The sequence below is a fragment of the Herpailurus yagouaroundi genome, unplaced genomic scaffold, assembly GCF_014898765.1.
Source record: "Herpailurus yagouaroundi ecotype Mexico unplaced genomic scaffold, PumYag 188, whole genome shotgun sequence".
Lineage (NCBI taxonomy): Eukaryota > Metazoa > Chordata > Mammalia > Carnivora > Felidae > Herpailurus > Herpailurus yagouaroundi.
Genome location: NW_024412419.1, coordinates 38,470,889 through 38,485,229, shown reverse-complemented (window position 1 = coordinate 38,485,229; position 14,341 = coordinate 38,470,889). Strand labels below are relative to the sequence as shown.

Genomic DNA, 14,341 nt, shown 5'->3' with positions numbered 1-14,341 from the left:
TGGGGGTGTCTATTTTCAAGGACTAAGTATGAGGGGGAGAGGTGGGATCAGGATTTGAGGTCAATGGTGAGAATTTGAAATCATTGCTGTGAGAGCTTTGTAGGACTGACAGACAATGTGAGAGCCCATGCATCCAGGTGGCACTCATCTGTGAGGCTAGGTGGTTGTCTTCAACAGCCTCCAGCAGCCCCAATAGAGATGCAGAAGAAACAGACCATCAATACAACTAGGCCTGGGGTTTTGCCTAGGAAGTATTAGGGAAGAAAAAGGTAACGGCTGCTGAGAAGACCAGCAAGAAAATGGTTGAACAGCTGGAGCACAGAAACTAAACTGGCTGAATAAGGAAGCAAAAGCAAAAAGAGAGATAGAGAGGGAGGATATCTGTGGTCTAGTGGTCCTGATAAGGGTGAATAATTGGCACTTTGAGAGTATGGGAGTGAGAAACAGGAAGGCTGTGGTCAGAAAGAAGGATGTCTGTGTGTATGATTGCCTACATGGAGTCTTTCCAAGAGGTGCACACCCTTGGGGGTGGCAAAAAGGGGTGCCTCTTCTCAGCACCTCCTATTAATTTCTTGTACTCAAGATAAGTTCTCTGAAGAGAGGTACCTATATTTAATTCATCTTTGTATTCCTAGTAATACTAAAAATACTATATGGAAGGCAATTATACTTTTTGGGAACAGAGGATGCTGGAAAATTCATGGTGAGCTCACTGCAGGGGGCTCCATTTGGACAGCAGCCTCAAGGAACTAATGAAACAGAGACAGTGACGCTGACTGGGGAACAAGATTCCCCCTCCCTACTACAACCCCAGACCAAGTGAGCTCTTTATGAATGAATGTTGGCAGTTAACACTTTCCAGTCTTAATGCACACGTACACACACATAACCACTGATCCCTGTTCGATTATCACTACTATCAGAGATTTGATGTCAACAGTGAAAAGGAGGCCACTCTCATTAGGAAGAGAAGAAAGAAGGAGGAAAGGAGGCAAACTAGTATTTCCTGTGTGTTGACCATGGTCCCTCTCTGTTAGATGCTTTCACATACGGGACCGTGTTTATCTTTATAACAACCCTGAGAGATAGGTCTTCATTTTAAACATAAGGACATCAGGCCAGGAAGATGAATGACTTTCAGTGATAAGGCTATGAGGGCAGAGGCTAATTCTCTTTGGTCTTTTTGACTCACCCACTGACTATCTCCTAGAACCCAACATTCAGTGATAATTCCACCCATTAGTTGAGTGCTCATCACAAGCAAGGCGTCATAGGAGGGGAGGGAGTTGATTTTGTCATGGCTCTCTAGGAGCTTAAAGACCAGAGGGGAAGGTCACATGTGTTGTTTGCTTATTTTTAGGATTGCTTTCTTTTGACTAGCACTTAGAAGAAGTAAGAGCAGGGGAGCCTGGGTGGCTCAATTGACTAAGAGCCCGACTTTGGCTCAGGTCATGACCTCATGGTTCGTGGGTTCAAGCCCCACATTGGGCTCCCTGCTGTCAGTGCAGAGCCCACTTTGGATCCTCTGTCTCCCTCTCTCTGACTCTCCCCTACATGTTCTCTCTCTCTAAAATAAGTACACATTAAAAGAAGAAGAAGAAGAAGAAGAAGAAGAAGAAGGGCAAATTTCCCTGTCCAGCAAACAAAGAGAGACTGAGGTGAATCCTACAGTAGGAGAAAATAGTGTCTCCTGGGGAGCCTGGGTGGCTCAGTTGGTTAAGGATCCGATTTCGGCTCAGGTCATGATCTCACAGTCCGTGAGTTCGAGCCCCGTGTCGGGTTCTGTGCTGACAGCTCAGAGCCTGGAGCCTGCTTCGGATTCTGTGTCTCCTTCTCTCTAACCCTCTCCCGTTCATGCTCTTTCTCTATCTCAAAAATAAATAAAAAAAATTTTTTTAATTTAAATAAATAAATAAAATAGTGTCTCCTAAGAAATCAGTCTCAGGAAAGAGGGAGTCCAGGAACTTACCAAAGTTCACAAAATCTGGCTGATTCCTGAGATCTGGTTGTCCACAAGATAATGTAAGAGCTAAGTGATCTGACAGTCGAACAATCTGCGTTAAAGCCAGCAAGACTGCTGTGGGTTCAGAGAAAACATTGTGGTCTTATTCCCCTTTCCCTTCATCTCCACTCATACCGACCTAGTCCCCTTGTCCACGGAGCCATTCGTAATAAGATAATCAGGCAGGGGCCAGGACTAGTTGAGCAAGTTCCTGAAGAATGTGGCCCTTGGCTGAGATTTCAGTCCTGGGCTTCCCCAGGAGCACAGTGTAACATCCTGCCCTCTCTCTTACTGAACACCCCTGTGGGGAAAACTCCAGGCGGAAATTGGGCACCTACATGGGAGTCTGCAACTTCCCCAATCTGTGGCTTGACCCTCGGCTAGACTCATTCCTCATCTGCAAACTGACTTCGGTAGCTCAATAGGAGAGATCCGAGCAAGAGTTCTTGGGTGCCTTAAGACCACGTGGAGTAGAACCCTATTGGGCAAGGTCATTCTCTGAACTGAACAAACAATTTCAGATGGAATTCCCAAGAGGAAGTAAGAAGTGAGAAAGGGCAGGGAACCTACCCACTCAGCCAGAGCAGGCAAATCCACCAGGCAGGAGCCAGGGACACAAACCGCCCACCCAAAGGCACTGAACTGAATGACTCTAATATTTCAGGGCCTGTATCCTTTGGAAAATCTGGGGTGAAACCTAAGACAGGAGCCAGCTGGCTCATTTGACCAATCTCCACTCAAAAGTTCTTAATCCTCCACCCTGGCCTGGGACACAAGAGGAACAAGGCAGCAGGGGTATGCTCCAATTGTGGCCACAGGCTAGTGGAGCAGTCTGCCAGCAAACAACAGATGAGAGATCATTTCAGACAGCAAGAAGCAAATACACAGGAGTAATGTGCTAATGAGTAGCTAGAACTTTTTATTTTGGTGTAGAGTCCCATTCGTTTATTTTTGGTTTTGTTTCCCTTAACTGAGGAGACATATCCATAAATATACTGCCGAAGCCCATAGCTAAGAGACCACTACCTGTGTCCTTTGAGGAGCTTTATGGCTTTGGGTCCCACATTTAGGTCTTTAATCCATGTTGAGTTCATTTTTGTGTATGGTGTAATAAAATGGTCCAGCTTCATTCTTTTGCATGTAGCCACCCAGTTTTATAAAAAATGTGGTATCTATTATATATATTTAAAATATCATAAATGTATATGTTTTTATATATAATATACATGATGAAATATTACTCAGCCATAAAAAAGAATGAGATCTTGCCATTTGCAACAACAAGGATTGACACAGAGGATACTATGCTAAGTGAAATAAGTCAGAAAGAGAAAGACGAATTCTATATGATGTCATTTATGTTCATATGTGGAATCTAAAAAATAAAACAAACAAAAAATGGAAACAGACTTGTAAATACAGAGAACTAACTGGCTGCCAGAAGGAAAGGGGTTGTGGGGCTGGGTGAAATAGATGAAGGGGATTAAGAGGTACAAACTTCCAGGTATAAAATAAGTTAAGTCACCCATGGGGGAAGGGAAGGGGAAAAAAATAGTTACAAACAGAGAGGGAGAGAGGCAAACCATAAGAGACTCTTAAATACAGAAAACAAACTGAGGGTTGATGTGGGGGAGCCGGGGAGAGGGGAAAATGGGTGATGGGCATTGAGGAGGGAACTTGTTGGAATGAGCACTGGGTGTTATACGTGAGCGATTAATCACGGGAATCTACTCCCAAAACCAAGAGCACACTCTATACACTGTACGTTAGCCAATTTGACAATAAATTATATTCTAAAAATATTAAATAGATAGATAGATAGATAGATAGATAGATAGATAGATAGATAGATAAAGTCACAAGGATGGAAAGTACAGCATAGGGTTCATGGTAATATTAAAAAACATTGTATGGTGATAGGTGGTAACTACACTTACCACAGTGAGCATTACATAATGTATAGAATTGTCAGATCACTGTGTCGTACCCCTGAAACTAATAACACTGTATGCTGCCTATACATACCATCGTAATTAAAAAAAAAAAAAAAGATGGCTGGAACTGGAGACAGAGGATGAGACTTGGGGGTCAAAGGAGATCTTGACGAGAAAAACATAAACCAACTTGCCCTCAGTTAGGGGCAAGACTGACAAGTCAAGAAACAGACAGAAAGCCTGTGTGCCAGGTGTGGTAAGCAAGAGGAAGAGGGCTGAGAGATTAAAGAAAGTGCTATCAGGGCTGGCTGTGTGAGCCTCGGAAGGGCCTCAGAGAAGGAGACCCCACCTAAACTAACTAATGACGTCGCAATGGGGCATGCTGAGGTCATGGACTTCTGCCCCAAACTCGGAGACATGGGGGTAGCCTATCCCCTAAAGAGGGGCACCTAGGGTCCATCACAAACATAGCTATGAACCCCATGCTCCCTAGTCCACAAGCATCCTGCAACCAGAGACGTGGACAGGCCCCAGCAGGAGGCAAACAATACGAGCCACCTGGACTAGCCAAGAGTGAACCATCCAGGCACTCAAAGCCCTCCCATTATTCCCCAATGCACTCACAGAACCACTCCTCTTCAGATCATGTCTGGATGTAGAGACCCCAGTAACCATTTCCTTAGGCCTCCCTTTGCACAGTACAAACCTGCCAGATGCCCTGCTGAAGCAGACATCCAGGGAGAGGGAAGGTGAAGGTGGGCTCCTGGATGGGGGAAGGCCAGTGGTGAGGATTCTGCACGGGCAGACAAAATTTCCCTTCTTCTCTTCTAGGTTTGTTAGCTGGTCTAATAATTAAATTGCTGTAAGACAGATTAACAGGAGAAAAGCAAATTTAATTTCATTTCCATAGAGGCCCCATAAAAATATGAGACCCAAAGCAGTCAAGCAATGGAGCCATTCTGAGCTAGGGAAAAGGCTAGGGGCCTGGGGCTTCAGAGGGAAGGAGGACAATTTGCAGGCAGATAAGATGTGTGGTAATCAGATGTTTGTCCTCTGAAGCAGAAAAGTCTTACAGATACAACTTATCTCTGGTAATAGCCCTCTTTCTGGTACAGGCCCCTTATCTAAATTATTTTAGGTAGTTTAGGTATTTTAGGGAGAGGTAATAAGCTGGGTTTTGAGTCTGATTGCCTTCAGCTCAAGATAATCCACATGCCAAAGTAGTACATTTTGAATAACACATTCTATTTCAATTCATTAACCACTTACAACATGCCCAGGTTTCACAGGGGTCAAATATGCCTTATGCCTAATTATGAGGACAGAAATGCATCCCCAGCGATCACCTTCTAAGAGTCCCAAGGACACTGTCTCAGAATCTCCCTCCAACTTCCACCTCAGTTTGCCACACTCACACTGCTGTTGGTGACATTCACTCATTCATTCATTCATTCAAGTCAATCAAATTGTACTGAGCACCGGCTACCTGCTAGGCGCTGCTCTAGTGTCTGGGGATACTACAGTGAGCAAAGGCACCCAGCCCCTGACCTTGGGGACCATTCATGAGGTGGCTGCACTGCTGGGCACACAATGCCTCCTAACTGCTCCTGTCCTATCAGCTCTGGAGAAGGTATATTGCCCTCCCCTAAATCTCTGAGACCACCTTCCTGCCTTCAATGAGGCTTTTCTGAAGGCTTGAGGATGAACGAAGGGGAGTAAAATTGCCACGCGCAGTATGGCTACCTCCAAGCCCACAGTCCAGGGCCTCCTTCCTTGCCTCACTCGTAGAGTCTCTCAGTGTGGTAGGAACCAGCTCACCCCCACTTCCCCTGCCCCTACCCCCCACGATGGGTTCCAGGCAGGTCCAAGGCTCAGAGTCCTCGCCCCAGCTGCCAGATGCCTAAGATTGACCCCATACGCACCAGGGCCCTCCTCCTGCCTCAGCTTGCCTTCTCCCCAGGATGTCTGACAGTAGGTATCCATCCCTTTCAGGGCTCCAAGCCAGAGAGCAACAATGACCACATGGAGACCCCAGTCCACAGCCCAGTTTGCCAAGGTCAGCCCACTTCTTTCTTACAGTCCCTGGTCCAAAGTGAGGAGACACTCACCACTCACCTCATGCCTTTCCTGGTGCTTTCAGGTCCTTACTTTGCTCTGCAGTGAACAATCCCTCCAACATGAACCCACAATTTCCCAAACACCATCTCAGTGTGTAGCCCAGAGCACTCTCAGTTCACCGAGAGCCAAACCATGTTTCTCCCCCTCCTCTGACCTGGCCATGTCCCTAAGCGCACGTAGAGGAAAGGGCAGATGACCCCTCCATGGCAGCTTATACACCTCACAACACCTGCCATATTCTGCCTTAAATCGTAGGCATTTGCAAAAATTCCTTGAGGACAAGTACCATGGCTTGTATAGTTTTGTTCTCCTTCCTCTGTGCACCCATGGCACACATGTACCACAAACACAACTTACATGGTGCTTGGTGGGATGAATGATGGAAGTCATTCCAAAAGCTATTTACCCTGACTTGTCATCACCTCTGATTTCATCTTTCTGGATCTCCCACATTCCCAGAGTAATTGGGAAAAGTCCTCAAGAAACACCTGAAAATTGCCTTTTGGGTAAAATGGGAGTGTCTCTCCAGAAATGTACCTCCCAGGCATTTGTGATGAAACATGGAACAGAACACCATCTCTTCCTGGTAATAGTGACAGCTCCTGTCACCTCCCTGTCCCAGAAGACTTCATAAAGAGCTCAGGATTCCCCAGAAAAGTAGATGGACACCGTTCTGACTCAAGCCAGGGTAGCAAGGTGTTCACTGTGCCTTTGCAGAAGGAACTAAACTTTTCCAGGAGGACAACATCCCTGATCAGGCCCAGATCAGGCCGACCTGCTGTCTCTGCTTATCAACAAGGCTGCTGACTGAGGAGTTCATTCTGAGACGGACATTGTGCTTCTGGTGAGTCTCTGTTTTTAATCCAGGATATTCTTTTCTAAGGAAGTACTTTCTTGTCAGAGGAAGCTAGCTCAAGATGGAAGCCATGAGAGTGGCAGCATGATCACTCCTGGCTTTCATTCATTTGGTCAGCCAACATTCGGGAAGCACTGTCATGTGCAAGGCATGGAAATGAGAGCTATAATCCAAGCCCTGCAACAGGTATGTTAATAGTAAGGGAGATGAGCAAATAAAGCATGATGACAGAGGTTTGCGGAGGGTGTTAGAGGCTCACGGCACAGAGGAAGGACACCCACCATTTAGCTTGGGAAGGGGCATGTTATGGAGGAGGTAAAGTATGAACTGAGTCTTGAAGGATTAGACGATGGACAAATTACAAAGAGGAGATGGAGGTTCCAGGTTGTGCGAAAGCACAGAGGCTAGAAAGAATATTGCATTCAAGGGACTACAAATAGTTTGGGAAGGTTAAAGTGTGGGGTAGGAGAGGAGAGCAGAGGATTCCATGGTGAACCTTGCTTGGCATGCTCCGGTGCTTGGACTCATTCACAAAGGAGATAGGGAGCCAGTGATGAAATGTGAGCAAGGACTTGATGTCACCAGATTTGCTTTGTGGAGATATATATCCCTGTGGCTGGTGTACAAGGAATGAATGGATGGATGGAGCTTCCATGGCAGCAATCAAACCAATTAGGAGATGATTTAAATGCCCTAGGTAAGAAGGGAGAAGGGTTTGAATTGACAATGGAGTATGAAGATGGGAGAAATCTACAGATCCCAGGCAGTCAGGAAGTGCTCAAAAAAAAGGCCTATTCAAACAGCTGATGGTGGTTGATGAATGAATGGATGGGTGAGTCCTTGGGTTGCAGTGACTGGGATACTTTCTGGTGAAATGATTCATCCAGTGAGAAAGGCAATGGGGCAGGGGGGTAGTGAAGGGCTTCTCCTTTGTACTTCAAATGTTTGTATTATTTGAAACTCTGAAAATGAGCATGTATATTAACAAAAAGCCTGAGAAGGATGTTTTGTAAATCACTACTAGTTCTAACATACAACTTTCTGCTTGCACGTCATCAGTTAACTTTGATAGATCATTTCTAGAACTATCATATCAAACATCCTCCCTTGTGAAAACCTACTTTGAAAAATGGGTCATGTGAGGCAGCCTCATAGATTTATTACTACATGCTGGAAGATTTTCCAACCCTCTAATGCCACGGAGAAAAAGGAAACCCAAGTCAGAGGTTGGTGAATTCTGGAATACCTATCCATTATATTGGAGTTTGGGCAGAATGTTTATAATACCTTTATACAATCAGACTTCCTCATTCCACATTGCTTACTAACTAGGGGAGATCAACCACCTAGAATCTGGGCCCCAGACTGGACCATTGAACCCAACAAATCCTGAGTGGCTTGACTAGGAACTTCCTATTTCCAGAAGATAGAAAACTCAGTTACAGCCAACAAGAAGGAAGTGATTGGAGAAGCGAAATTAACTGAATCCTGGAAGGAAATGGCCAAATCACCTTCAATTATGTAATAACCAGCAAGTAGAATACACACACCCCAGGCAGTTTAGGAGACAAGAATTTCGTCATAATTTTAGGAGCAAAGTATTTGTAAGCATTATTTTTTTTTAAGCTGATGATTCCAAGGGTAGTAATCCTAAAGGGATTTTTTTTTTTTTTGAGGTGCTATAACAAAGTCTCGAGGAGACAGGAAAGGACAAAAGAAATCAAACAACAGAGCTGACAGGAGCAGGTGAGAAAGTGAAAAGGAATAAGGAAGAAACTCAGAAAAGGGAAGAGAGAGAAATAAACACCCAGTTCGCAAGGTCCCAGGGCGACCCTGAGAGAAGGAGAAAGAAGATAATTCCACGTAACATGTCACAGCCAGGTGGGATAAGGAGGGAGGACAAGGGAACAGAGTTTACCCTAATCCTAAAAGGACAGTGTGGAAACATTTATGGGCAGAGTTGCCAAGATTCATGAATCTGCCAATGTCATTTAGAAGATAATTGGATCATTGAGAAAGAGGTCTGTGCACTGTGGACAGCACAAGATGGGATTAAAAAAAAAATATGTGTGACAATTAACACAGTGATTTGGCTCAGTGATTTAAAAAAAAAAAAAAAAGAATCTGGTTTAGGTTCAACTAAACCATGTTTGAGTCATGGTTCCAGCATTTACTAGTTGTGTGATCTTAGATAAGTTATCTCTGTCAGCCTCAGTTTTCACATAGGTGAAATGGGTCATACTATCTGCCTTAAAGTTTATTATAAAGACTAAATAAGACAATGAAAAGAAGCACCTGGTACGTAATAGTTGCTCAACAAAGGACGGGTGGTTTTTTTTTAAAGTATTATTTCTAAGTTTACATCTGAGAAAAATGATTTAATACAATGGTATAAGACAGGGGCTTGCATCCTATGACCTGAAAGATAAATCCAGTTAAGCTCATTCATTTACATGTTTTCTATGGCTGCTTTCTCACAATAATGGGAGACTTAAGTAGTTGCAACAGAGACCCTAAGACCCACAAAACCTAAAATATTTACTAACTGGCTCTTTATAGACAATGTTTCCAGACTCCTAGTATAAGCGGCACTAGAGCCCGGTGTTTGGGGCTGACTGTCTTACACCCATTATGTGCAATAAAAGATATAGAGTAGAAAAATGTCTGGCATCCACCTTACTACCAAAAGGGCTTTTGCTACTGAATCCAAAGGAAAGACAAGTTTCCAATGGCCTCTCAGAGGTGGAATAATGACTCGGTCAACAGGGAGAAGCCTCTGCAGACCATATACTCACCAGACCCAGTGGCCTGCCTATATATTTGAGTCCTCCTTGTTCTAGACCAAGCAGGGAAATGGCCCATCCCTGGAATCTGCCTGTCTGCCCTGAGTACCTGGATCCAAGAGTGGGGCAGGCCCAATGGAGATGATGCTATACAAGGAAGAGCAGAGGTCTCAAAACTAAAATCACACTCTCCCAATCTGAATTAATCACTGAAACAGAAAGAAAAGGAGAGAAGTATCCATGGAGACTGGCATGGCTACACAGGACACTGTAAATACTTTCAGACACCAGAAAGACCCATGGAAATGGTGGAAAGAAATGACAGACCCTTTTTTTTTTAATGCTTATTTATTTTTGAGAGGGGGGAGGGACAGAGAGAGAGGGAGACAGAGGATCCAAAGCAGGCTCTGCGCTGACGGCATACCATGAGATCATGGCCTGAGCCGAAGTTGGACGCTCAACTGACTGAGCCACTCAGGTGCCCCCAAAATGACAGACTCTTAAGAATATTGGAAGTCAATGCCAAGGATGAGATGGGACTTGGCAAAAATGGTGGGGACAGTCATGCCTTAATGCTGTTCTGCACAAGAGAGTCAATAAGAAAGAAATGGCCCATAGCAGAGAGTAGATACTACAATTAAACATGATAATATAAGAACTAACCCATGATTATTTGGGTTGTCTTCCTGTTCAAAATGATTAAAGACCATTGGGTGAGGCCAGGCTTGATAAGAGAGGCGAGAGGCTTAATATCAGACATAAGGTGGCACCAAAGCACCCGCTCTGACTAAATGCCAGTCTCCTGTCTTGGAAAGATGACCAGCACAGAGGGCAACGTGCAGTTGGTAAGGGCTTGAATGACTCAAGAGATGAATCTTCCCACTACATCCTGGCATTGCCAACTCCCCACTTCTGCTTGTTCCATTTTCGTGGGCCTGCATTGCCATCTACACCACCGTCACTCTTCTAGGTCCTCCCCCAGTGCAACTATTTCTGTAGTAAGAAGTTTTCCGTTTATTAGGGACTTGAAGGAAGTTCTGTGGCCTGACTAGTCTTCTTGGAGAGACAGGGTTTGATACACGTATTGTGCAATATGCCTGTCTGACACAATAAGAGGTTTCACTTCCTAAGATGGTCAGGATGCTGCCAGGTTTGGGGTCCAGGCTATGGGGCTGGGATGAGACATGGCAGAACTGTAGAAACTACTACGTCAAGGGGCATTGCCCCATGGCTTCAAAATTTCCCTTGAGCAAAAAAGAATGGGAACTCATGCAACCTGGATGCTAGAAGATAGAGAAGTAGATTTGAGACTCCCGACCTCAATCTCAAGTCCTTAGAAATAGAATGGTTTAACTCACAAATGACGCTTGAGTCTCTTGCAGACCTCCCTTTCTGTCACTGGCTTTCACCCTCCTTCACTCAGCTTCTAATCACATCAACAGGCTGAAGGCATCTCTGTGTTCTCTGTCAAGAGAGCCCACAGAGCTATCAGACCACCAGGTCCTGCTGACCCCAGCATAAAGACTCTGAGGAAGGTAGTAATTCCTTCAGTGAAGTTTGGGGACCAGTGTTAATTTGTAGAGTGAAGACTGTAGAAGCAAAACAGGAATGTCCATCAGGTTCCCTAGACAGGACCTCTAGCGTGTCTGCAAAAACAGCCATTCAATTTTATGAGGGTTCAGAGTTGAGAACTGACTATTGCTTACCAAACTCACAAGAAATTGATGCACTGAACAGGAGGCAGCTTTTAGATTCCCTGTGGAACATACAACTGACCAAGGACGGCATTCTTGTGACCACATTCCTGATATCAAGGTATTAGGAACCTAATTAAGATTCAGAAGGCTGCTCGGTAAGCCAGTTTGCTGAGCGATCCTTGCCCCACAGTAAGGTCTATTTCCCTCCTACCTGGAAAAGTCAGGAACTCTCTCCTACGGACAACATAGAGCAAGCACAGTACCTGGCACATAGCAGGCACGTACTTATTTGAGGGAAAACTGTCAAATTCCTGCGCACCCATGCAGGCAGCAAATTTTCCTGTCTCAATTTGCATGCTAGGCACTGCGCTAGACCCAGCTTTAAGAGTTCACAGCTTCCTGGGGCACCTGGCTGGCTCAGTCAGTTGAGTGTCTGACTTCGGCTCAGGTCAGGATCTCATAGTTTGCGAGTTCGAGCCCCACGTCAGGCTCTGTGCTGACAGCTCAGAGCCTGGAGCCTGCTTTGAATTCTGTGTCTCCTTCTTTCTCTGTCTCTCCCCACTCACACTCTGTCTCTCTGTCGCTCTCCCAAAAGTAAATAAACCTTAAAAAAAAATTAAGATTAAAAAAAATAAAAAAAAAGAGTTCACAGTTTCCTAAGGGAACCACATAAGCCAGCAAGGTTTCAATTCAGTGCCATAATAAGTGGGGAAGGCCCCATTCCTAGATTCCATGCATAGTTTATGACCTGTCATTCAATCATTCTACAAATGTGAGGGATACCCTGGGCAGGCATTCTGCTGGTCTCTGAGTTAAACAAAGTTTGATAAAGAAAAAAGAATCCCATTTACAATAGTATCAAAAACAATAAAATAAATAGGAATAATTTAACCAAGAAGGTGAAAGATCTGTACACTGAAAACTTGAGACATTGATGAAAGAAACTGAAGAAAACCCAAATAAGTGGAAAGATATCCCATGTTTGTGAATTGGAATAATTAATACATTAAAATGTCCATACTACTTAAAGCTATCTATAAATTCAATGCAACAACTATTAAAAATCTAGTGGCATATTTTACAGAAATGGAAAAAAAAAATCCTAAAATCTGTAGGGAACCACAAAAGACCCTGAATAGCCAAGGCAACCTTGAAAAAGAACAAAGCTGTAGGCATCACACTTCCCAATTTCAAACTAAACTACAAAGCCATAGTAACCAAAACAGTATGGTACTGGCATAAAAAGATACATAGAACAAAGGAATAGAATTGAGAGTCCAGACATAAGCCCATGCATACGTGGTCAGCTAATATTTAACAAGGGAGTCAAGAATACTCAGTGTAAAAAAGATAGTCTTTCTAATACATGGTGTTGGGAAAACTGGATATTCACATGCAAAAGAATGAAAATTAGAGGCCCCTAACTTGCACCATTTACAAAAATTAACTCAAAATAGATTAAAAACTTAAAAATAAGACCTGAAACTGTACAGCTCCTACAAGAAAACATAGGGGGAAAGCTCCTTGGCACTATTCTTGACAATGGTTTTGTGGATGTGACACCAAGAACACAAGCAACAAAAGCAAAAACAAACAAGGGGGACTATGTCACGCTGAGAAGCTTTTGCACAGCAAAATAAACAATCAAAACAAAAAGGCAACCTCCAGAATAGGAGAAGGTATCTGCCATATTACAGGTAAGGGATTCATATCCAAAATTTATAAGGTACACCTGTAACTCAATAGCAAAAATAAACAAATAAATAATCCAATTAAAAAATGGGCAGAGGACCTCAATAGACATTTTTCCAACAAAGAAATTCAAATGGCCAACAGCTACATGAAAAGATGCCTAACACCACTAATCATCAGGGAAATTCAAATCAAAAGCAGAAGAGATACCACTGAGGATGTAGAGAAAAGGGAACCCTAGATCATTGTTGGTGGGAATGTAAATTGGTACAGCCACTATGGAAAACAATATAGAGGTTACTCAAAAAATTAAAGATAGAACTACCACATGATCCAGGATTTCCACTTCTAGGTATATAGCTAAATGAAATGAAATCACTATCTCACGCATCTGCGCTCACAAATTCATTGCAGCTTTATTCACAACAGCCAAGACACGGAAACAACATACGTGTCAACCAACATATGAATGGGTCAAAGATATTTTATATAACACACACACACACACACACACACACACACACACACACACACAGAGGAATATTATTCAGCCATAAAAAATAAGGAAATCCTGCCAATTGTGACCATATGGATGGACCTTGAGGGCATTACACTAAGTTAAATAAGTCAGACAGAAAAAGACAAATACTTTATTATTCCCCCTATATGTGGAATCTTGGAGGAAGAGGAGAAAAAGAATAAGGAGGGGGAAGAGGAGGAGGAAGTAGAGGAGGAGGAGAAGAAGGCAAACTCATAGAAACAGAGAAAAGAATGGGGAGAGTGTGTTTGGTCAAAGGATACAAACTTCAAGTTATAAGATGAATAAGTTCTAGGAATCTAATATACAACATGGTGACTCTTGTTAACTATTCCATATCATATACCTGTACTTGAAAATTGCTCTCAGGGTAGATCTTAAATGTTCTCACCAAAAAGGATACATACACATAATTATATGAGGTGATGGATGTGTTGATTAACCTTAGTGGTAATCTTTTTGCAACATATATGTATAGCAAACTGTTGTGTTGTACGTCTTAAACTTACACAGTGTTATTTTTGAATTATATCTCAATAGATCTGGGGGGAAAAACAGTCTAATAACTCTTGGAGATACCAAGACATATAGTTGCAGCTAGATAGTCTTATAAAAACAATAGTCCAAGGGCACCTGGGTGGCTCAGTCGGTTAAGCGTCTGACTTCCACTCAGGTCATGATCTTGGGTTTGTGAGCTCGAGCCCCACATCAGGCTGTCTGC

General features: G+C 43.5%; 1 protein-coding gene across 1 annotated transcript in view; it reads right to left on the bottom strand.

Moving 5' to 3' along the window:
• IL36G (interleukin 36 gamma) overlaps positions 1-14,341 on the bottom strand; it is a 163,068-nt gene that overhangs the window by 81,928 nt on the left and 66,799 nt on the right. Inside the window, exon 2 of the mRNA XM_040496769.1 lies at positions 4,643-4,796. The gene's annotated coding sequence lies outside the window, so the exon portion shown is untranslated. The remainder of the gene's footprint in view (positions 1-4,642; positions 4,797-14,341) is intronic.